Below are 22647 nucleotides of genomic sequence, written 5' to 3' on the forward strand. Positions count from 1 at the left end.
TATAAGAACTTCAAATCGTAAGTGACAAGGGACAAAAAAGTGCTATAGTCCATAATTCCTACAATGTAAGGTGGGGGTAGGGGTCTTGGGGAGAATCAGTGAGAACTCAGGCGGTCCAAAGGGGCTGGTACCCAAAGTGGGCCAAAAAGGAAGAGTAGGATATTTTTGGCCAAAAATTGGGACTAGCATTTGGGAAAGAAACAGGAGGGTACACAGGCAAGAAAGCTCCACGAATATACACATGCTCTAGAAAAAGAAAATAAGTGCATTTGATGAGTAGTAAAGGTGGCACCATGATAGGAAAAAAACGAAAACTGAGGGTAAAAATTAGACGTTGTTTTAGTAGGCAACAGCCCTGAAGCTTCAGAACTAGGGATTTATGTTGCTAAAGGTGATATTTTAAGCAGGTCAGCTGGACAGGGATGTTTGGAACAAAATTGGAGGGAAGACCCAGAGGCAGGAGGCCTGGTGGAGATAAATTAGGAGCTTGGGATTAACATACACACACTACTGTATATAAAAGAGACAAATAACAAGGACCTACTGCAGAGCACAGGGAACTCTAGTCAATATCTCGTAATAACCTATGATGGAAAAGAATCTGAAAAGAATAGATATATATATAAATATGTATAACTGAATCACTTTGCTGTACACTTGAAACAAAACTGTACATTAACTATACTTCAATAAAGAAATAAAAATAAAAACAGCATTTGCTCACTTCCTGTCTCTGTGTCACATTTTGGTAATTCTCACAATATTTCCAACCCTCTGCCAGCAAAAAGATTATGACTCACTGAAGGCTCAGATGATGGTTCTCATTTTTTAGCAATAAAGTACTTTTTAATTGGGATACATACATTTTTTAAACATAATGCTGTTGCACACTTAATAGACTACAGTATAAACATAACTTTTATATGCACTAAGAAACCAAAAATTCATGTGATTCACTTTATTGCAGTGGCCTGGGACTGAACCTTAAATATCTCCAAGGTGTGCCTATAACTATTTTGGAAGATGGGGAAAGGAAAAAGATGGATACACACACGTTTGGTGGGGAGGAGGAAAGAGGTGTGAGAACCCTCAATTCTCATTGCACGCTAAGAATGAAAAGATGGTCTCGGAATAATCAAGAAAGTGCAACATCAGTTATTACTTGTAAATAAAGAGGTAAATTCCAGAAAATAAAAGAAAAAGAAAGAATTAAGAGATGGTTGCCTCTACGTAGCAGGCATTGGAGTGGAAATAGGTGAGAAGGAGATCACTGTTTTTCATTTTAAAGCTTATAACATTTAACTTTTTAGACTGTATGCATTTTTACGCTTATTAAAAGCTGAAGGTTACATTTTTAAAAATTAATGAAATGCAGGCTTTATGCATATCCATTTTTATAGTGGATGATGGACATCACACAGCACCTCAGTAGGAGAGCAACTGAAGATCTTGGTGAACTACAGACCTACAGCAAAGGCAGGCCACCCTGCTAAGCATCTCCACAAGCGTCACTGAATTTAATCCTGGCAACAATCCTTTCTGGTCATTATTTCTCTCCCTACTTGTATCCTTATTTTACAGATGAAGAAACTAAGGCTCAGGGAGGTTGGGAGACCTGTCTAATGACACACAGCTAGTGCCTGGTCTGGAATTAAAAGCCCATCTCCAAGAATCTCTTCCATGAAAAGTAGTATTTAAGAAGTTTAAACTAGTAGAATTGAAAAATCTCAGACATCCTCGGTTTAAAGGTTATAAACTTGTATTACCATTACCTTCTAGTGTTTTTTTTCCAGTTGTGTCAAAACATTTCCCAGTTTTACAGAATGCTACGGTATTCCTCAAAACTTCTAGAGGATAGCACTGGAGAGTCGGCCTCACGACACAAAGCATGCACACACAACCAAAATTGGACATCCTCCCAGGCTAAGTGTTCTCGCTGGTACTCTGGGAGCCCATAAAACCCTGCAATTATTCATAGGAGAAGGTTCTACCTATACTCACTGAACCACATGACCGACCTTATAAAGTCCCTATTATAGTACTTACATACATAGTACAGCATTACATCCAAAGTGAACAAAAAAAGAAAATATAAAAACCTCTGTTCAGGGCTCCCTTGTGGCACAGTGGTTGAGAGTCCGCCTGCCGATGCAGGGGACACGGGTTCGTGCCCCAGTCCGGGAAGATCCCACATGCCGTGGAGCGGCTGGACCCGTGAGCCATGGCCGCTGAGCCTGCGCGTCCGGAGCCTGTGCTCCGCAACGGGAGAGGCCACAACAGTGAGGGGCCCGCGTACCGCAAAAAAAAAAACAACAAAAAAAACCTCTGTTCATATCTATTTTACCTAATCATTATATTATTTTTCAGTGTATGTTTTATAATGTAAATAATATACAGGATATACTGCGGTCCATGTATGCAATTTATGAATCAATAGACAGATATATACATATATATGAGGGGCGACCCGAGTTTGAATGAAAGAATAAGAAAACCAATATTTGTTTAGTATCTCCTTTGTGCCAGCAGTTCTGTGACAAAAGTACTATTGTCTTCATTTTGCAGGTGAAGGGACTATGTCTGGGGTTTAAAAGCATCGATTGTCTTCACATCGTTATTATTTCCTTTAGCAACAGAAACCCCAAGAACATTTTACGTAATAATCAAAATAATAGTCATCACTTACTAGGGCCACTTTGTGCAGACACCGTTCTTAGTTACATTTATCATTTATTTCATTTTCACCATGGCCCTAAAATGCACATAGCATGGTTCTCATTTTATATATTAGGAAACTGAGGCAGGATAAGATTAAGTGACTTGTGCAAGGTCTCACATTTGGGACAATTTTAGAATGTCGAATAATGGCCCAAGGCAAGGGAATCTTTGCTTTCAATGACGTCGGTAACTTCAGAAAAGGGAGCATTTTTTAAAGTTCTTGTTTTCTGTTTTTGTTTTTTTAACGGTGTTCACTTGTCCGGCCATGCCAAAACTTTTGGTTAGAAGAGGACTGCCTTAGGTTCTTCCTTAGTGGTACTTTACCAAGAGGGGGGCTGCCATGACAAGAAAACACAGCATCAGCAAATGAAAAGCCCCATTTAAAAAGGTACATTTCTAGGGCTTCCCTGGTGGCGCAGTGGTTGAGAGTCCGCCTGCCGATGCAGGGGACACGGGTTCGTGCCCCGGTCCGGGAAGATCCCGCATGCCGCCGAGCGGCTAGACCCGTGAGCCATGGCCGCTGAGCCTGCGCGTCCGGAGCCTGTGCTCCGCAACGGGAGAGGCCACAACAGTGAGAGGCCCGCGAACCGCAAAAAAAAAAAGGTTCATTTCTAGCCAGACAAAGAAAACCAAGAGCGTTCTAAGAATGCTACGTGAAGACAGGTCTCCCCGAGGGAGGGAGGCGAGCAGGCTCACTGCTGCTTCACGAGACAGGCAGAACACACAAATGATCAGCGGGCCAGCCCGCCGGGGCCTGGACAGTGTCCGCCTCCCCGACAGCCCGACTGGCCCTTTCCTGGAGATTAAAGCAGGGATTAAACCAGACTCCAGCCCTTTCAAAGAAAAACATTCTCGTTCCGGCCTCTCCTTGAAGTGACCTTTTTCCTTTTTCTTTCTTTTTTTTAAAGAATAGACTATCAAAAGTTTTGGGGAATACCCTGGCGGTCCAGTGGTTAGGACTCCGTGCTTCCACTGCAGGGGGCACAGGTTCCATCCCTGGTCGGGGAGCTAAGATCTCACAAGCCACGCAGTGTGGCAAAAAAAAAAGAATATCAAAAGTTTTGCCCAAGGGACAGAAAATCCATTTCACTTAAAAAGCTCACTGACACTCACTGGGAACCCTGACGAGCTCTGTGTCCAGCTAAACTCTGGGTCCACAAAGATTTTCCTGTTCCTTTCTGAGCACCTTTCAGCTTTGCCTTTTATCGGTCAGGTAAGGAGGCACCTCTGCTTAAGCCCAGAGCTCGCATCTGTCAACAACAGTTATTGGTTCCTGGAATGGCTGGAACTCGCTTCCGAAGGATGCCGCCCAGCTCTGTGTATCCCTGGCTGCTGCGCACTGGCCATTCTGCTCATAAAAATAAAGCTACCACCTCCCCCTGCTGCTCACCCAACAGAGCCGGCTCTCCCCCTCCCCCAGAGGGATCTCTGCCAACCCGTAGAGGGATCCTCACCCACATCCCGTTTCCTCCAGACGTCCAGAGGCGCACATCGTTGGCTGGGTCCCTGTGTGTGTGGAGACTGAGGCCAGTGATGTGCTGGGGGCAAGCTCTTGGTTTCTCAGCCATGGTGTCGACTTAGATCAAAACCAGCAGGACTCTCAGAGAGGACCCTGCAGGTCCCTTTGAGTTATAAGATAATAAACCCCTCAGGAAAGTTGGACCTTACCAACTTCAAACAATTTTTCAAACTCAAAAGCGTTCATAATCTGCCTGCTGGGTAGTAAAAAGCATGTACTTTGGAATAAGGCCACCAGGGGCTTCATTTATGACTATGCTTCTTTTGAGCTGTGTGGCCTTGGGCAAGTTACCTAACCTCTCTGAACCTCCATTTCTTCACTTGTAAAATGAGGATAATACAAACCACCTCCCAGAGTTGTAATGAGGGCTAAATGAACTAACATATATAGAGTTGTTGGCACATAGTAGATGTTAATAAACTCTAGTTTTCTCTCTTAAATTGGAATTAACTGCTCCTAATTCTAATTTCTAGATGCTAACCAGAGATCTTGACTGAACTTGACTCACTGTACTCCGATGGCAACAGTTAAACTGGCTTCCTGTAGGGGCACACCAACTGCAACGTGCCTGTGCAAGTAGATGGCATTTCCACACGGCTTAGCCCCCTTTCTCTCAAGACTTGAAGCCGCTTGACAACAGAAACTATTCTAGTCACTTCTTTATTTCCCATAAATACTGCAGGTCCCGGATAATAACTCCTGAAAGGAGGCAGAGGGAGACGGAAAGGGAGAGGGAGACCACCTGTTCAAGGTTATAGTGAGGACGGCAAAGAAACGGAGCGTGGTCCTGTGTGAAAGCATCACATGGAGACTCAGAAGCCCCAGGTGTACCAAGTAGACGCACCTGAGGTTTTCATTGCGGACCCCAGGATGCCATCGCTGTTCCAGTTCCAGAAAGTGTATTAGCTAATGCCTCCCTGCCCCAGGTATTACCTGAACTCACCTGATTGTTTTCCATCCCAAGCAGGGTCAGAGGGGAGCCCTTCCCGTGAGCATTGAAGTTCAAGATGTGCACTTCTGTTCTTTCCTCATGAATACTCTGCTACCCCGCGGGCCCTGTTTGTGCCCGTTCTTCCCTGGGCTCACACTGAGGCCAACGTTCATGGCTTCCTCTCCTCCACCCCCAGCACTCTGCACACACCTCACTGGGCTCCGGCTTTCTCCCCCTAAAGCCACACAGAGTGTGTCTGCATTTCCGCCCCTCCTCGGGGGCTTGAACTGCTGGATGAAGCCGCCAAGCTCACTCATCCCCATGGAGCCCAGAACAGTTTCTTCGGAGCAGATCTGGCAAAGGATCAGCCATTGACTTGGCTCATTACCCCAGGCGGCCAGAGACCCCGCTCGCCCTCCACCCGGGCCACCCCAGGCTCAAAGAGAAGACATAGCTGGAGGCCTTCAAGGTCTCAGAACCAAGTTCATACAGCTAGGCCTGTCCTAAGCCACAAATCAACAACTCCGAGCCTGTTCTGTGCTTCATGAGAAACAGTGAACCTTCCTCTTAGATTCATGGTTTTGCCCTAAAGTTAAATGCTTAAATAGTCTAATTTGGAGACATGGCAGTAATATTTCATTCCTACTTGGAGCTAAGGGTGAAAGTAAAAGACACAGAGTCCCTGACCTGGAGAAACTCACAGGTAGGGAGGAAGTGCAGGTAAACAAGGCAGTGTGACCGTTGCCTTAGCAGGGATTTAGGCAAGAGGGCAGCTCCAAAGGAAACAGAGGTGGGCATGGAAGGTTCTATCTCAAGTCAATCTCAGGGTAACTCCCAGAAGAGCTGAATCTGGGGGATAAGCACAGGTTTGCCAGCTGAATATAAGAAAGGGCATTCGGGCAGGAGGTGGGCAACACACCCAGGCTTGACCCGGGGGTGACACCCACATGTGATTGGGGAACACAGGTCCTTCCAGATGCTGGAGCATGGTAGGGGGCGGGGGTGGGCAGGTATAGGAGGGTGATGAGGGCCAGTCTAGACTAAGCCCTGTGAACACACATTCAGATTTAACCCTGTAGAGTCAGGCAAGGACTTTAAGATGGCTGGATCAGACTGTGAGAGAGATTCCCTAGGCTTCCTAAGGAGGAGTTTAGGTGAATATTGCAATGCACTGAGACTCAAGGAGGACACAAAGACTGGCTCATGTGGAAGCTAAGGAAGAGGGGAGACTGGGCTTTGGAAAGAGGAGTTAGTGGGTGGTGTCACCATCGCAATGCAGGACAGGGGCTGTGGGAGGTCTGAGGCGCCCTGCGCGCCGGGTGCTCAGGACCCTCCAGCCATCCCCTGGCTTGCCATCTGTTCCCTCACAAGCATCCGCTGAGCTACGTGCAAAATGGGGCTGGTACCCACTTGTCTTTGTCCTCTGTCTCCTCTCAGCCTCGCCTGGAGAGGTGACCGAGGGCAGAGAAGAAAGCATCCATGCCCTGGAGTCAAAGCCGGAGTTCAAGTCCATGAAAGAGAAGACCCATCCACAGCCCCCGCCAGGTCTCTCTTCCCCTCCCTTTGCCATCTGCCTCCATTCTGAATCACATCCAAAACACACCTGTGGTCCTCAGACCCTCCCACCTGACCCTCTCTGGAGACAGCCCTCCCCCGGAATCCCTGCTGACCTCAGGGCCTCCCGGAAGGTAACCATCAATGCCCCAAATTCCAGCTCATATCTGAGCTGCCACTAACCCCTGTTCCTTCCTTCTCCCACATTCCTACAGCAAAAGTTAAGAATCCTTCAGCCTACACACAGTATGGTGATTTATTTCTTATGAGACCAAAGTTTCGGAAAACAACAAAAGCAAAGCCCTCTCAAGACTGCATTTCCAACCTCCTCCTGTACCTCCCGCGGCACGGTGGGCCCTCGCGTATGAGGAATGGCTGTGATGCTTTAGGAGACGAGGAAGAATATATGATGTGACCATAAACGCATTCAGACGGCAGGATGGTCTCCTACAAACTCTTAGAGGTCCTCCTGGGAGGAAACAGCATTCTAATGTAGATTTCTGCGATTTTCCCCGGAGGAACTCATAAACTCCACAGGTGCTGTTTAATGACGAAAAGCCGAGAAAAGCCGGGCTAAGGGCTTGACTTCTATCTAATCTGCTAGTCTCTCTAACCGGGACTGTCCTGTCTCAGCCGCCAGACCACCATGCCACCCAGACATCTGTCCACACAAGGTCAGATGGCCCCTTCCTCTGGGACCATCCTTAAGCTCTCTGGAATGGAACGACAAAGCAAGCACGATGTCCCCACCCCCAGTTGCAGGGAGAACTGAATGGGAGAGAAGCAGCTTCTGAATAAAGCAGGGAAGATTTTCAGGGAAGAAGAAACTATGGAAAAACCTCTCCAGAGCCCACCAGGCAGGATCCAGAGAGTATCTCCTTAGCACATCATTTACAACTAGACTCGCTTCTGCTTGGTGTCTGCCTCGTGCAAAACTAATTAGTTCTAACCCCTTTAGATACCATTTTCAACAGCAAAATCAGGAAATGAGTTCATTAAGTGGATTCACTCGGCTTACTGAAAAGGCAAATGCTTTGCCATTATTCTGCTTGACACGGGCCAGTGTCATCTCTATCATCAGCCAGAACGCCAACGCCAGCCTCTCCAACCCCCCAAAGCGGTGCTCCGCTCCCAACATCGAACACACCGTACCTTAGAAGAAGCTGGTCATTTCGGGCAACCAGAAACCAACCAGCCAGAAACAGGCTGAGCCCAGCGAAGGGCGAGCGCTTGCTGAGCCCCTGCCTCCCGGGCTGTGCCTCTGATCGTGCAGGGAGCCCTTAACGCCCCCAAGAACAGTGCCAAGCGCTCGGTCAGCCTGACACCCTGGCTCCCCGGCCCCTGCCCTGGGAGGCAGAGGCAGTCAAGCCAGCCAGGGGAAAGGTTTCAAAGGCAGTATCTGCTCCCGAGGCTACGACAACAACCAGGAGGGAAGAAAAAAAAAGCCAGCAGCAGACTTTCCAAGTTGAGCTCCCTCTGCCCCAGGCTCCTGCTGGGTCAGATGGCAAATGCCATGGTTTTCCATCTTCTTAGCGCTGAAGCGTTTTACTGGGTCAAAGTGCTCACCACGCAGGTACATACCAATCTGTCAGTCTAACCGCCAGCAGTTAAACCGAGTCTTTTCAAACATGAAAGTTTTGTACTTGGCCTGGAACCACGTCCTCCTGCGCAGAGAACAAAGGGTCAGGGAAGAGCACCGGCTTTGCCATGGGAATCGGGCAGCCCACTTGGCCACGGGAGGACCGCAGGCGTGGCACTGACCCCGAGAAGCACGTGGCCCTCCAAACAACCGCCTCCGCGAATAGCAAGGAACACAACCCGGCCAGGAGAAGTCCCCTGAGAGTCACAGCGGCTCGTTCTTAAACTTATCGTATTTAAGTCATTTCTACCATGCTGGAAATCATGAAAACACCAGTTCTTGTCGGGACCTTCCTACACATTCCCGTTGCAACTAACATTCGGAAATCCAGGAATCGTGCTCAAATCCTAACTGAAAAAGGGAAGACAAGAAATCATGGGAGCCCCCTTCATTTGTGCTAAATCCCTTTAACTTTGATTTTTATCTTCTTTCCACGGTCTTTTACTTGCCCGCCAAGAGGACATGGGTAGGGCCCAGGGAGATCCATGTCATCTGCCTTTTGTGCCAAAGCCCAAAGGACTGGATTATTCTTGTTGGTGCCCCAGTCAGCAAAGAGAGTTCTCAGCTGTTTCGAGTCCCCGTCCTCAATACCACCATGCGGTGGAAGGAAGAGCCCCATGTCTCGGACCTACTCCTCCCCAGGCTGAGCCCCATCTCCCTAGCAAGGCAAGGGGAAACCCCACCTGCCCCTAGGCCTTCACAGACGGGCAGGGCCGCGCCCCCTGGTGGCTCTGCTTGAATGAAGCTGCAGGAGTCGAAGCAAAGCCTGGCGTGGCTTCACTCATGGCGGGGCGGTGGCAGCTCAGGTCTGAGGACGCTTGGGGACTGGAGAGGGGGTGACCCTGCATGGAGTGCCTATCACCGTCCACCGCTCAGAGCACTGTCTGTAATGGTGGGAAACTGGACACCACAGAAATGTCCAACAGGAAAGGGAGGTTTAATGCAGCCTCTGATATCCCCATGCATGTGGCTTTGTGCATGAAGTTTGTTTGTTTTTTTCTGATTGTGGGAATTTGTAAGAGTAGCTGATGGTTGAAATTGGAACTTTTTTTTTTTAATTATTATTTATTTATTTATTTATGGCTGTGTTGGGTCATCGTTTCTGTGCGAGGGCTTTCTCTAGTTGTGGCAAGCGGGGGCCACTCTTCATCGCGGTGCGCGGGCCTCTCACTATCGCGGCCTCTCTTGTTGCGGAGCACAGGCTCCAGATGCACAGGCTCAGTAATTGTGGCTCACGGGCCTAGTTGCTCCACAGCATGTGGGATCTTCCCGGACCAGGGCTCGAACCCATGTCCCCTGCATTGGCAGGCAGACTCTCAACCACTGCGCCACCAGGGGAGCCCTGTGCATGAAGTTTTTAAACGATATGGATATCCTTAGGGTACAACATGCAGCAAGAAAAAGGTTTTAAATTGTTATAGAAATAGAAAGAGAGGAATACATGTATACACATACATGTAATACAATGTATCAAGAGAGATATATCTTGGGTCTGGCCCAGGCTTGGGTTTGAATCCTGACTTACTGGACATCTGACCCTGAGCAACTTACCTAACCTTTATGTGCCTCAGTTTCCCCGATCTGATAAAAGGGATAAAAGTACCTGTTTCTTAGTGTTGTTGCGTGGATTCCATGAATGAATATGCAGAGGGTACTCAGAACAGTGAATGGCACATATATAATGCTTACTATATAGGCCACGATAATAGTAACAACTATTATCATTGCTAAGCTTTCAGCCTGTAAATAAATAAATAAAATGCTTAAAAGAGATTGAAAAAAAAAATGTCTACAGTGGTTGCCTCTAAGTGAAAGAATTCAAGATTTTTTAATGCTTCTTTAATCTTTTCCGTAGTTTGCTAATTTTAAATTGACATAAATTATCATCATCACGAGGAGAAAATTAGCAAAGAAGGAACTGCCTTCACCAGGCTTGTATTACAATACCTTTGAACTGACCGTGCTTTCTCACTGCTGTCAAAATAGGCTTCGGATGTGAAGATAACATTGGGGTGCCTGCACAGGAGACAGAGCTCGCCCCGCTGGCTGCTCTGATGGCGTTTCTGGTGTGAGTCTTCCTACTGAATTTACATCTGCAAATCTATGCTCAATGACAATATATCTCCTTGCCATATATACCTATCTCGCTCTCTTCTGTTCCATACCAAATGCTGTTCTCCCCCCCCACCCCCCGGCCAAGTCCCTTCCACCTTACATGTGGCAAGCACGGACAGATTCACTGTACCAGCAGCCAACTGTGTTGGCTTTTTCTCTGTGACCACAAAGGCCTGAAGTGATGATCTTCAAAAAGCAAAAAGTCTCTACCTGTCCAACAAAGTGTCCTGGAAACTGTGATAACTACCATTAACAAACAAATAGGCCTTGGCTTTTATTTATTTATTTATATTTTGCGGTATGCGGGCCTCTCACTGTTGTGGCCTCTCCCATTGCGGAGCACAGGCTCCGGACACGCAGGCTCAGCGGCCATGGCTCACGGGCCCAGCCGCTCCGTGGCATGTGGGATCTTCCCGGACCGGGGCACGAACCCATGTCCCTGCAACAGCTGGCAGACTCGCAACCACTGCGCCACCAGGGAAGCCCAGGCCTTGTCTTTTACAAAATGTTTCCCTGAGAGTTTTTCAGATCACTTTAGATCTGCTTTACTTGTACAAACTGTGAGGGGTTGGTACTGCCCGATGCTGATTGCTCATGCCTCCAGTGCTTTGCGCATGCTGTGTGTTTTCTCTGCCTGGAAAGCCCTTACCCCTCATTCATGATATGAACTTCTATTCATCCTTCAAAACCTAGTTCAAACACCTCTTCTGTTGTGTGATGGACCTGACCTCCCTAAACAGACCTGAGCACTTCCGTCTTTGTTCAGGTTTAACAAAACTCCCGAAACCAGACTACAGAGAGGACTTGTGGCTAATACAAGGCAAGTAACTAGAGGAAGCCGGTTGACCCTACAGAAACCCAGACTCGGGCCTCTGGCATGTGTTAGTTGAAAACAGGGGACTTCTTTGAAATACTCTGTACAGAGCACTTGACCCCTCCACCTCTCACCCGACGGCCACATGCAGAGTTCCAGGACTCAAGTGTGCACCACTGGCAAAACACATGAAATCAATTAAATTGAATCAACAGAGGAGAACTAGGGCCACTAACATAGACACAGTCTGGCATTTAGAGGGCTCCAAAATACAAGCTGATGCTGTCCTGAGCACCCAAAAAGCAACACCTGCCAGTCCACAAGCTCCACCCATGGACGCAAAACTCCCAGCCGACTTGCTCTTTCTTAAACCCACATGAAAATCCAAGGGTCACCTGGCATTTGAAGAAGGACTGAAGCATGACAAGAACATCCAGAAGGAAAGATACTAAAGCAACCTGAGAAAAAAACAAGGATACATAAAGAATTTTTTTAAAAACTCTAATTATTATCCTCTGAGAGACTGGGGGGCCACACTGTGTCACCCAGTCCATTCACTGAGAGACCCAAACATCACAGAGGAAGAGTTCTTAGAGATGACCCAGTCCATCCTCTGCTTCAGAGCTGACGGACAGCCTTAGTCCACTCAGGCTGCTGTAACAAAAATACCACAGACTGGATGGCTCAGACAGCAAACATTTATTTCTCCAGTTCTGGAGGCTGGGAAGTCCAAGACCAAGGTGCCAGCAGATCTGGTATCTGGTGAGAGCCCATTTCTTGGTTCATGAATGGACCATCTTCTCCCCGTGGCAGAAGGGACAAGAGAGCTCTCTGGGGTCTCTTTTAAAAGGGCACTAATCCAGACTTCCCTGGTGGTGCAGTGGTTAAGAATCCACCTGCCAATGCAGGGTACACGGGTTCAATCCCTGCTCTGGGAAGATCCCACATGCCACGGAGCAACTAAGCCCATGCGCCACAACTACTGAGCCCACGTGCTACAACTACTGAAGGCCGCGTGCTCTAGGGCCCACGTGCCGCAACTACTGAGCCCGTGTGCTGCAACTACTGAAGCCCACGCACCTAGAGCCCATGCTCCGCAACAAGAGAAGCCACCTCAATGAGAAGCCCGCACACTGCAACAAAGAGTAACGCCTGCTCGCCACAACTGGAGAAAGCCCGCACAGCAAGGAAGACCCAATGCAGCCAAAAATAAAAACAAATAAATAAAAGGGCACTAATCCCATTCCTGAGGGCTCCACCCTCATGACCTAATCACCTCCCAGAGGCCCCACCTCCCAATACCATCACATTGGAGGATAGGTTTCAACATATGAATTTGGGAGGGACACATACATTTAGTCTCTAGTAGAGACCCTAACTAGAGAGCTGAGTGGAAAAGCTACAGGTGTGGAAGCCACACACATTTTGATATGTAAGAGTTTGTATATTCTGCTATGTTGTCCTATACGCTGTCAGTTCTGCTATGACACTTGTTTTTAAACCACAAATACCAACGGATTAATAGTTTGTGAATTTTGTGTGCCCCTAGGTGTGATTTCCTCTGCAAGAAACACTAAGGTGAATGCAGAAAAAAGGTGCCCGGCCGAAGTGAGCTGCTTAGGGATACACAGAACCACACACCTCGAACACCTACCAGCCACCTCCAGTCTCTGCGTGTATTACAATCCACGCCCATCCACAGCTGGTGTTAGAACTTTCCATATGATTCCACATCTCCCTCCTTCCTCTACTTCACAGTAACTCACAGCTGCAACCCTTCCAATGCCCATCTCCACACAAAACTCCATTTATCTTGCACTTCTAGGTAAAGTTCCATATTTATTGCACCATTTGTGTATTTCTTAACCATTTCTTATACGTAAAACTGTGCTTCCCTTTTCTGTTAGGCGTTTACCTTTTTTTTTTCAATGTCATTGATGAAATTTTTTTGAGTCCTGTGCCTATAATCCCATCTTTCCCACAAATCCTGTGGTTTTTATTGTGCGACTTTTCGTGATTCAGCGGTTTTTAGAAACATATGTCTCATTATATCAGAACTGACCATATGACTGTATTTCTGCATTCCAACTACATTTTCAGGAGTTCCTCTGATATGTGGGGTTGGGCGGAGTTGGGGGGAAAACAAAGAGCATGGCATGCCGATTCTGGTTTGGAAAATTTGGTCACAACCACTGAATTGCACACCAGTCACGCCAAGCTCACTCTTTCTGGCAACCCCAAAACTTTCTCAGCTGCTTGGCCTCTTCCCTGCACTGACTGAACTGGAATCTCTTCCTGGGGTAGAGCCAGCTGCTGGGTTTTGTCAGTATAAAAGAAATGTGTATATCATATGGGTTTTTTCTCTCCATCAAATACAAAATAAAATTCAAGCATAATTAATGAAATCTCCATTCCTGGCTTTTGTTTATGGGGAAGCAGCTATGGAGCTGGTGCCTGGGTTCCCATCCCGGCCCCTCACCTGCCTGTTGCTGTGTGACCTCAGGCAGCTCCTAAACTCTCTAAGCTCGTGTCCTCCCCCATAAATGGAGATTAACAAGGCTTACTTCAAAGGGGTTTTGTGAGTTTCAAATAAGATAATGTACTAAAGTATTTAGCACGGTGGCTGACACTTCAGTGTTTTTCCTTCTCTCTCTTTTTTTTTTTGTCCTGGTCAAGCTGATCTTCTTGCTGATCACAAACTTATTCCCTCATCCATGTCTTATCTTATTTGCCTACCTTGAAATCCTCTCGCCTCCCCCACTGCTACTCAAATTTGGAGCTTAAAACTTGCAAAAGTGAATAACTGGGTGGTACACAATCTCAAGTTTGTGGCTCGTACTCTGCCTTTCCCCTCCATTAGCTTGGAGTAATCATTCATTCACTCACTCAACATTTGCCTGGTGCCTACCTTACATACACTGGGTATCTGAGTGACTTAATTTTCCAGAGCCTATTTTCTCAGCAAAATGAGGATAATAATACCTATATCATAAGATTGTTGGAAGGTTTAAATGACACAAGGACCATAAGGCACGTTTTACACTGTCTAGCACACAATCGGTGCTCAAAAATGGTAGCTTTGATTGGTATCACCATGATGAAAATGACTAAGCCATAGCCCTGCTCTGAGGGAGCTTAAACCCCGATAACGTGAAGATCCCTCCCTGCTGTACTAGTGCAGCCGAGCAGATCCTACGCTGGGAAGATTCGCAAACTTCTCTCCTCTTACAGACCCAAACAAGCTGGAGCAAATGTTCCACTGGCGACGAAACAATGAGTCTGATTATGAGCACGTATGACTGAAAAGGCAGCAAGCTAGCTTAGGTATGATTCATCATTGTCTGCCACAGTAATTAGAAGTATTTTGGTTGGTTCTAGGTCATTCTGACCCAGTTACTGCACTTTTCTTTTTTCACTGCTAAAGTCTGTGGTGAACCTTAAAACAAAAACTAAAGACTTAGGAAAAGATAGCTCCTTTGTGGCTTTTGCTCGGAGTCAGGACATTATCAGCTCTGCCTTTCAGAAGCAAGCCCCCATCGAGGAAGCCATTAATGCTCCATCTTTAATTTTCCTAGACACAAGAATAATTTTCATGGATGCTCCAGGCTGGAGCTCCTGGAAACCTAACCTGCCCATCTGTTTCCCAAGCTCCTAGCACAAAATAACAACCATGAGAGTATTTATTGATGAGGTGCTCCTATAGGCAGTAAGAAAAAAGAGAATTAATGACCCTAAATATCTGATGGTGGCTAAACTCTCCAGGAGTCAATGAACCTTTCCCACTTTATTCTGGCTAATGTTGACTCATTAGCAAGAGAGTTCCTTACATGCTTAATATGACACAGTTAAATGACAAAAAGCATGAAAAAAATGATAGAAAGCAGAGAAAGTATATTACGTCCTTAGTACCTACTACCGTTGCAGGTTTTAAAACGCATAGAAAAAAGACTGGAAGGAAATACACTGAAAGGTGAACAGTGGATGTTTTCCCTGGTGGGGGGAAGGGAACTCTTCCATCTTCACAGGTTTAATACAGATTTGGCAATTTCATTATTTTGTAGAGTTTCTTCCCTTTATTTTCAAATGAAAAAGATCTTCTGAATCTTGGCAAATGGGAATTTTCAAAGTCACTGCAAAACAAACATATAAAGTAGGAGAAAATAAAGATATTTAGAGTCTTCTGATTTTTCTTGAAGGTGATAACTATACTGCAAGACAATTCTGTACTTCTAGTGACCAAAGTCACATCTGAGTAATGTTGAGGATTGTCCAAGCCAGTTGAAAAAAATTGCCAAGGGCTAATTCTTCATCCACTCGAATTACTGAATCTAATTACTTCCGATCTAAAAGAAGGTATCTGGTCATTCTTTTAGAATAAATATCTATAGCTAGCAAAGAAAAAAGTGAAATTTGACAAACGCATATAATTTCATATGAGTATTGGTGTTAAGGATTTCTCCCAAAAACACAGACTTAGTAGCACTTAATGCTTGCAGACAGAGCATTGCTTGGCAAAGAACTATATAAAATATTCTATGATCACAGGTTTTACAGTTGGAGGGTACTTAAAACTATCACCCAGTCCAACCTGCTGCCTTATAATAAGAAACTTATATCATTTTAAAAGCAAGGAATAGAACATTTAATCCAAACAAATAATTCTGCTACTTTCAACTAAGGTGCTTGCATTTTATAAATTCTTGCCTTTTATGGATGGATTTGAAAGAGATTTCTGCCACTCATTAACTTTGATGTAAATGTGAATTTGAAGTAGATGTAAAGTGACAGGTCTGCAACCTTGAAAAGTCATCATTCTTCTATTCTACCAGAGTAGTGACCCCTGGATTTTTGTGATCCAGTCCTCAGACACAGCAGCACGCTCAATGAATTCAGGGCCCTTTCCCAGTGTGCACAGCCAAAACAGGCATGTCCAACCCCATCTCTGCTGCACTGTTTCCCTGAGCAAGTTTTGGATTGGATGAAGGTTGACTTTATAGCCTGAGAAAGAAGACTGATTCTGAAATCTTGTGGGTTTACTCAACTCAACAGCTGTTTGCCTGCCAATGCAGAAAAGAGATAAGCCTTCAAAAAAGTTAAAGGAAAAGGGAAACTAAGGGATTTGGGGAAACCTTATCAGCAGAACGATCAAGCTGGCAGACTCTGTCCAACTACTGGTGGAATTGGGATTAGGTGACACATCCTGCCTTTTTCTTTCACAACACTCATGATACCAACAATGCACGTCGCCAGTATCTGTCTTCCCACAAGACCATGAACTCCATGAGAGCAAAGACCACATCCGTTTTGTTGATTACAGACTCTCCAGAGCCCAGTCCATGTCTGGCTGTCTAACTGAATGAATGAGTGCAGTCTTGCTATTTAGAGAGGCTGACCAGCAGAAAAGGTAGGTCAGGAGACACGCCGTCCATCCAACCCACCAGGTGCCCAAGTTTACTCTTGGATCAAGTTTCACCACAAGACATTTTCAACCCGATTAACTTGGTCCCTCATGGAGTCATCTTCCTAGAGTTTCACTGTGACATTGTAACTTTGGCTTTTTTTCAACACCATCGTGGAAAACAGCCATATGGAACTGGCTTTGACATTTGCTATCAAATTAAGTCCACTGTGTCACAATATCATTTATATGAGGTCCCACAGTAGAAACTGATTTAAGAATTTAATGGGGGAGGGTGACCTTTCCCCTGAAAAAGTGGCATGTCTCTTCTTTTCCCATAATATGCCTACTATTATTTATCACTTCCCCATTTTACGCTGATCACCAGATAAACAGTGATAAATGCATACCAAAAAAATAAGCAATGGCTAATTTTAGGGAAAACAAAACCTATGCAGGAAAAAGATAAAACTAATAGTAGTACATACCTGGCTCAGCTGTCAAACTGTTTACATGGCCATATTCATGCATTCATTGAATTGAGCTATCAAACACTATAAATAACTATATAGGAATAGAGGGCAAGATGTGTGTATCTGTATGGGAAGAATGAGGCACATATGCAAGAGGGCAAAATTCTTATCTTCCACATTGGGAAGTTAACAGATATTATTTAAAATTCAAGAATCGAGAAGTAGCAAAGTATGTTCTTTAGAAATGGCAAGAGAATTACTAAAAGAATCAGTTAAAAGGATTGAAAGTTATTGCCTCCCAAGAATAAGATAAGGAGGAAGGAGTGGGCAGCTGCGGAGAATAAGACTGCCATTAGTATTCGACGTACAGTATCTTATTTAATCTCCACTAAAATTCTTACCTTACTAATGAGAAAACTAAGGCTTGTAGACATTAACCAAGATCGCATAGCTCGTAAGTAAAGCTCAGATTTTAGTGCAGGTTTCCTGATATCCAAAACTCATGATCTTTCCACTACATTATGTTCTCTCTCTTATTCTCCTATTAAAGGAACTTGTGACATAAAGGAAGAAAGCTTAGAGTCATGTGGTGTCGGGGGCTTCCCTGGTGGCGCAGTGGTTAAGAATCCGCCTGCCAATGCGGGGGACACGGGTTCGAGCCCTGGTCCGGGAAGATGCCACATGCCGCGGAGCAACTAAGCCTGTGTGCCACAACTACTGAGCCTGCGCTCTAGAGCCCGTGAGCCACAACTACTGAGCCCGCATGCCGCAACTACTGAAGCCCCTGCTCCGCAACAAGAGAAGCCACCACAATGAGAAGCCCGCCCACCACAATGAAGAGTAGCCCCCTCTCGCTGCAACTAGAGAAAAGCCAACGTGCAGCAACAAAGACCCAATGCAGCCAAAAATAAATAAATAAATTTTAAAAAAAGAGTCATGTGGTGTCATAAAACGCCATAGGATGTAAAGAAAGAAAGAAAGGTGGCAAAGATGAGGAAGAGTGAAGGACAATGCTTAAAACCATTCATAAAACTAGAGTTACATTAGTAATTAATCCACATGAACTCAAGCCCTCCATGGATCTTTTTTTCACTAGAACAAGCTAAGTCGGCACTGATAAAAGTGAGTCTTTGATAAAACCCTGGCAAGTGTCTGACCCCTCTATGTGACTTGGTGCCAGGCCTCCATCTCATGCCACATCCTAAGGGGCTGGTCTGTGTCTGGCTGGGCAGTCCTGGCCTGAGGAGAGGTGGCTGTACCACAGCTCGTGCTTCCTCTCAGCACTAGAGACAGGATTTCTGTATGAACACAGCCTCCTGTGTCTTTGCCAAATGGCTAATGAAAGAAGCCCGAGTAAACCTATAGGGTATGTCATTCCAGAAGGAAAGAGTCACAAGAAAGAGAACATGACCAGGACAACTTTAAAAAAGGTCACATGAAACACATTTACATGGACAGTCATGTCAGTGTGAACTCAGGGAAGCACCTCACATACCCATCACGATACTTCATTGCCTGTTACAGAAACCCAACCACAGTGGCTCAACCCAAGAGGAGCTCACTCTTCCCATGTAACTAGAAGCCCGCAGGGAGCTAGTCCAGAGCCCGGGGTGGCCTTCTGACAATGACATTCAATACAAGAGATCCTTCTGCCTTGGAAGGCAGCCACTGAAGTTCACAGTCCAGACTGGAAGAAGGGAGAAAAGCAAAAGATAAAAGGAACAGGGCTTCTTCACCAGGAAAACAACTGTTTTCCCAGAAGTCCCACCCAACAGATTTCTGCTTATAAAACACTGGCTGGAACTTGGCCTTAGGGCCACCTACACTGCAATGGAGCCTGAGAAATTGGGTTTTTAGCCAGGCACTTTGCTATCCTGAACAAAATCAGGGTTCCATTAGTCAGGAATAAGGAAAGGGATGGACAGAACTGTCTGCCACGGGCTGCAATCAGTCCAGCGTCTGTTCAGCCACTGACAAGAAGATGTGTGATGTGTTTTGGAAAGCACAGCATGAAAAGTAGTGATAAGACCAAAACAGCAAGGCCAAATCTGTCCCAGACAATGAGGTCATGCTGACCTTCTGGGGAGAAGAGGATGTTCAGACAGGATATGGTACTGCAAGGCAAATGCAAAAATATCAAAGTGCTAGTTTACAAGCCTGCAGAGGTGGCTACTTTAAGTATTGATTATCCACCTGATAAGGCGGGCACACGAACTGCCCCCAGAGGATCCTTCTGCTGGGCATTTGACACATCACTTCACTCCATCCTCATGCAGTCCTATGAGACCAACTGGAGAGGAAACATGGGAAACATGAGGGCCAGAGAGACGGATGTCTTGCCCAAGGACACACACCAGTAAGAGGCAGAGGTGGCATCTGAATGCAGATCGATCATGCTCCCAAGCCTGTGGTCTCTCCACCTTTCCTCTGGTCCAGTTTAACCTTTGGGTACTGGACACCAGCCTGAGGAGCTGGGCGAGATTCTGCCACTGTTCTTCTCCACCCAGACGTCTGGGTACCGAGCCAGGCAGAGCTTCAGATCACCTCTAAGGTGAGTTGTTTCCGTAGGTTTTAGCCTTGGCGAAATAAAGGACACCGGCCAAAGGGCGGACTAGATAGATGACGTGCATTAATCAACACCCCTGCCGCTTCCCAACTGCAGCGTGGACAAACCTCATCTTGTCCGATGCCCTAACCCTGGACTTCTGAAACTCTCAACTCAATGTCTGAGGCACAAATGAGGAGCCCCAGAAAGAACAGACTTCATCCTACTGAAAAGAAAGGAAAGCACCGTCACTTACTCGGACAATCCAAATTTACCTTTAAATGAGCGTGACTTTCTCCTACCCTGAATTTATTTTTAAGTGTTCATTTCCAACTCTCAATGACTGTAAAGTCATAAACTCCCACCTAACCGGACTCTCCGGTTCCTGATGACCTTGACATGACACACCTATCTGGAAAGAGGCCCCCTGCTTCCTGGGCAGGTCATCTACCCCTGTTTGCAGGAGATAAAAGAGGGCCATTGCCAGTGATTAAATATGCATGTACCATTTTGTTAGAGTGACTGGTTCCTTTTTTTCCTTTGCTCTTGAAGAAAAAGTACTAAATCACCTTCTCTAGTAAAATGCCCACAGGCAAGGAAAAGAAAAACATTTACTCCTAGGAAAACTCTCTGGGTCCCCGAGAAGTTCCCAGCAGCTTTTAATTGCTCTTCAGTGTTTTGCTACCAGTCCTTAAATGTAACAGAAACAAGAATTACATTAGCACATTAAAACAAGAGGATCTAGGCCTGCACTAGAGTGAAACTAACATATAAAACAAGATGAGTATGTGGGAAGATCCCTTTGAACAATGACTATAAAGGCAGGAAGCCAACTTATACTGGGTGATAATAAACTACCAAGAACTTTCGCTTTTTTTTTTTTAATGGTGCTATTTTATCATTCTGACTTTATTTATTTATTTATTAAATATTTATTCATTTATTTGGTTGTGCCGGGTCTTCGTTGCGGCAGGCAGGCTCCTTAGTTGCGGCACATGGGCTCCTTAGTTGCGACATGCATGTGGGCTCTAGTTCCCTGACCAGGGATCAAACCTGGGCCCCCTGCATTGGGAGCTTGGAATCTTAACCACTGCACCACCAGCGAAGTCCCCACCAAGCACTTTAATTTAGTTTTCAATAACTGAGTTGGGAAGGTCGCTTTTTTTTATAATCATTGTCACCCTTTTTCACAGATAGAGAAGCTGAGCCTGGCCACAACAGGAACACACAGGAAATGACAGTAGAACCAAGGGTGTAACTGACTCCATACTCTGGCACACCTGCTCCACCGTAGGTTTAAAAAAAATTCACAAAATGGACATGTCCGGACCGTTCATTTACAATAGCATATTTTCCAAATGCCTGAAAGTTTCCAATAAAATGCTCTCTTATAGGTATTTTTTAAGAGTTTTCAGGGAGCCATGACGTTTTGGGGACTTCCAAAAGGAGAAGCAGGTGGAAAAGTGCTTGCAAGCACAAGAGGGACGTGTTGGAAAAGTCACTCACCTACTGAACGACGTCAGTCATGAGCCAGAAAAGAAAAACATCGTACATGCATAGATTTTTGTTAATCTGATAATTTCTTTTTTTTTTTTTTTGCGGTACGCGGGCCTCTCACTGCTGTGGCCTCTCCCGCTGCGGAGCACAAGCTCCAGACGCGCAGGCTCAGCGGCCATGGCTCACGGGCCCAGCCGCTCCGCGGCATGTGGGATCTTCCCAGACCAGGGCATGAACCCGTGTCTCCTGCATCGGCAGGCGGACTCTCAACCACTGCGCCACCAGGGAAGCCCTAATGTGATAATTTCTTGAAGAACAGACTTTAAAAAATGGACGAGCGAATATGCTGTAATTCCGTATAATGTCTTAGTAAAGGGCTCCATGCTGTTCCAAAACACATGTTGCCTTGGTGATGCCTGTGACAGTAGCCTGGGGCCCCCAGGAGGACAGAGAGAGCCCTGCTGGGACAGGTAGAGAGGCCACCTGAGGAAAGTGCCACAATGGGGATTATTCTACAGGTGAGGAGCTAAAACTCAGAAACGTTCCAGGGACCCCCGAGTGGTGGACTGCCTGAGTCCCACATCAAGCCCAGTTTACAGGGAAAACTGCCATGAGGACGCGCCAGTGAAAGGGGTGAAAGATGAGTATGTGCTCACCAGGCTGACAAGAGCAGGAAAAACAGGGCAAAGTGACAGGTGTCACAGACCCGGGGTCCTGGGAGGAAAGTGGGAAGCCATGGCCACAGGAGCCCAGAAGGCTGGGAAGAGAACATAGTAGGCACACAGGGCCGTGCCCAGAGCCACATGTATCCTCTCTGAGGGCGAGGGGCAGGGTGCGGCCCACCATGTCTGTCCACAGCCCACAACGAGTGAACAGCTCCACTGACCAGCTCACTCTCCATTCAGACAAATTATCTCAACTATGCCAGCACCACTCCTAAAAATACCTGCTCCCAGTAGCATGGGCATTTGATTATATCCTCTTGGTTTGATCAACAGAGACGGTCAATTCAGAATGTGGAGCCAACACAAAATCCAAGTTGAAGCCAAGCATCTCCTATCGGTGAATGGGTGGGTCATTCAATTACCATGTTTCCAACCCTGTTTACACTGCCCACATGCAATTTGGGGAGGTCCTTAGGTCCAGCTGAGGAGGCAGGGCGAAGACCCATAAATCTGAAGTAATATATGTAATTATGATGCCCAAGTTTATCCCAGAGACGAGCTTCTCAGCAGGATGAAGTGAACCGCAGATCAAGTACAAGGTGGTTGACTGCCTTGGGAGAAAGAGAAGAAGCACCCCTCCCACCTCTGTGCTCTTGCCCCTGATGTCCACGCCCCACCCCAGGAAGGCCCTTCTTCCATGTCACTGCCTATTAAAGTCCTAAGCACCTTTCAAGTCAAGAAGGTAACTGTCATGAGATGAACGTGTCTTCTAAAATCCA

The 22647-nt window shown here is 46.2% G+C and overlaps 1 protein-coding gene across 1 annotated transcript in view; it reads right to left on the reverse strand.

The window, feature by feature from the left end:
• The window catches only part of GREB1 (growth regulating estrogen receptor binding 1), an 80141-nt gene extending 72167 nt beyond the window's left edge, over positions 1–7974 (reverse strand). The window contains exon 1 of the mRNA XM_029232156.1: positions 7875–7974. The gene's annotated coding sequence lies outside the window, so the exon portion shown is untranslated. The remainder of the gene's footprint in view (positions 1–7874) is intronic.
• Between the last annotated feature and the right edge of the window lie 14673 nt (positions 7975–22647).

Source organism: Monodon monoceros, unplaced genomic scaffold (assembly GCF_005190385.1).
Source record: "Monodon monoceros isolate NGI ecotype Baffin Bay Population unplaced genomic scaffold, NGI_Narwhal_1 Super_Scaffold_19, whole genome shotgun sequence".
In the NCBI taxonomy this organism is placed as follows: domain Eukaryota; kingdom Metazoa; phylum Chordata; class Mammalia; order Artiodactyla; family Monodontidae; genus Monodon; species Monodon monoceros.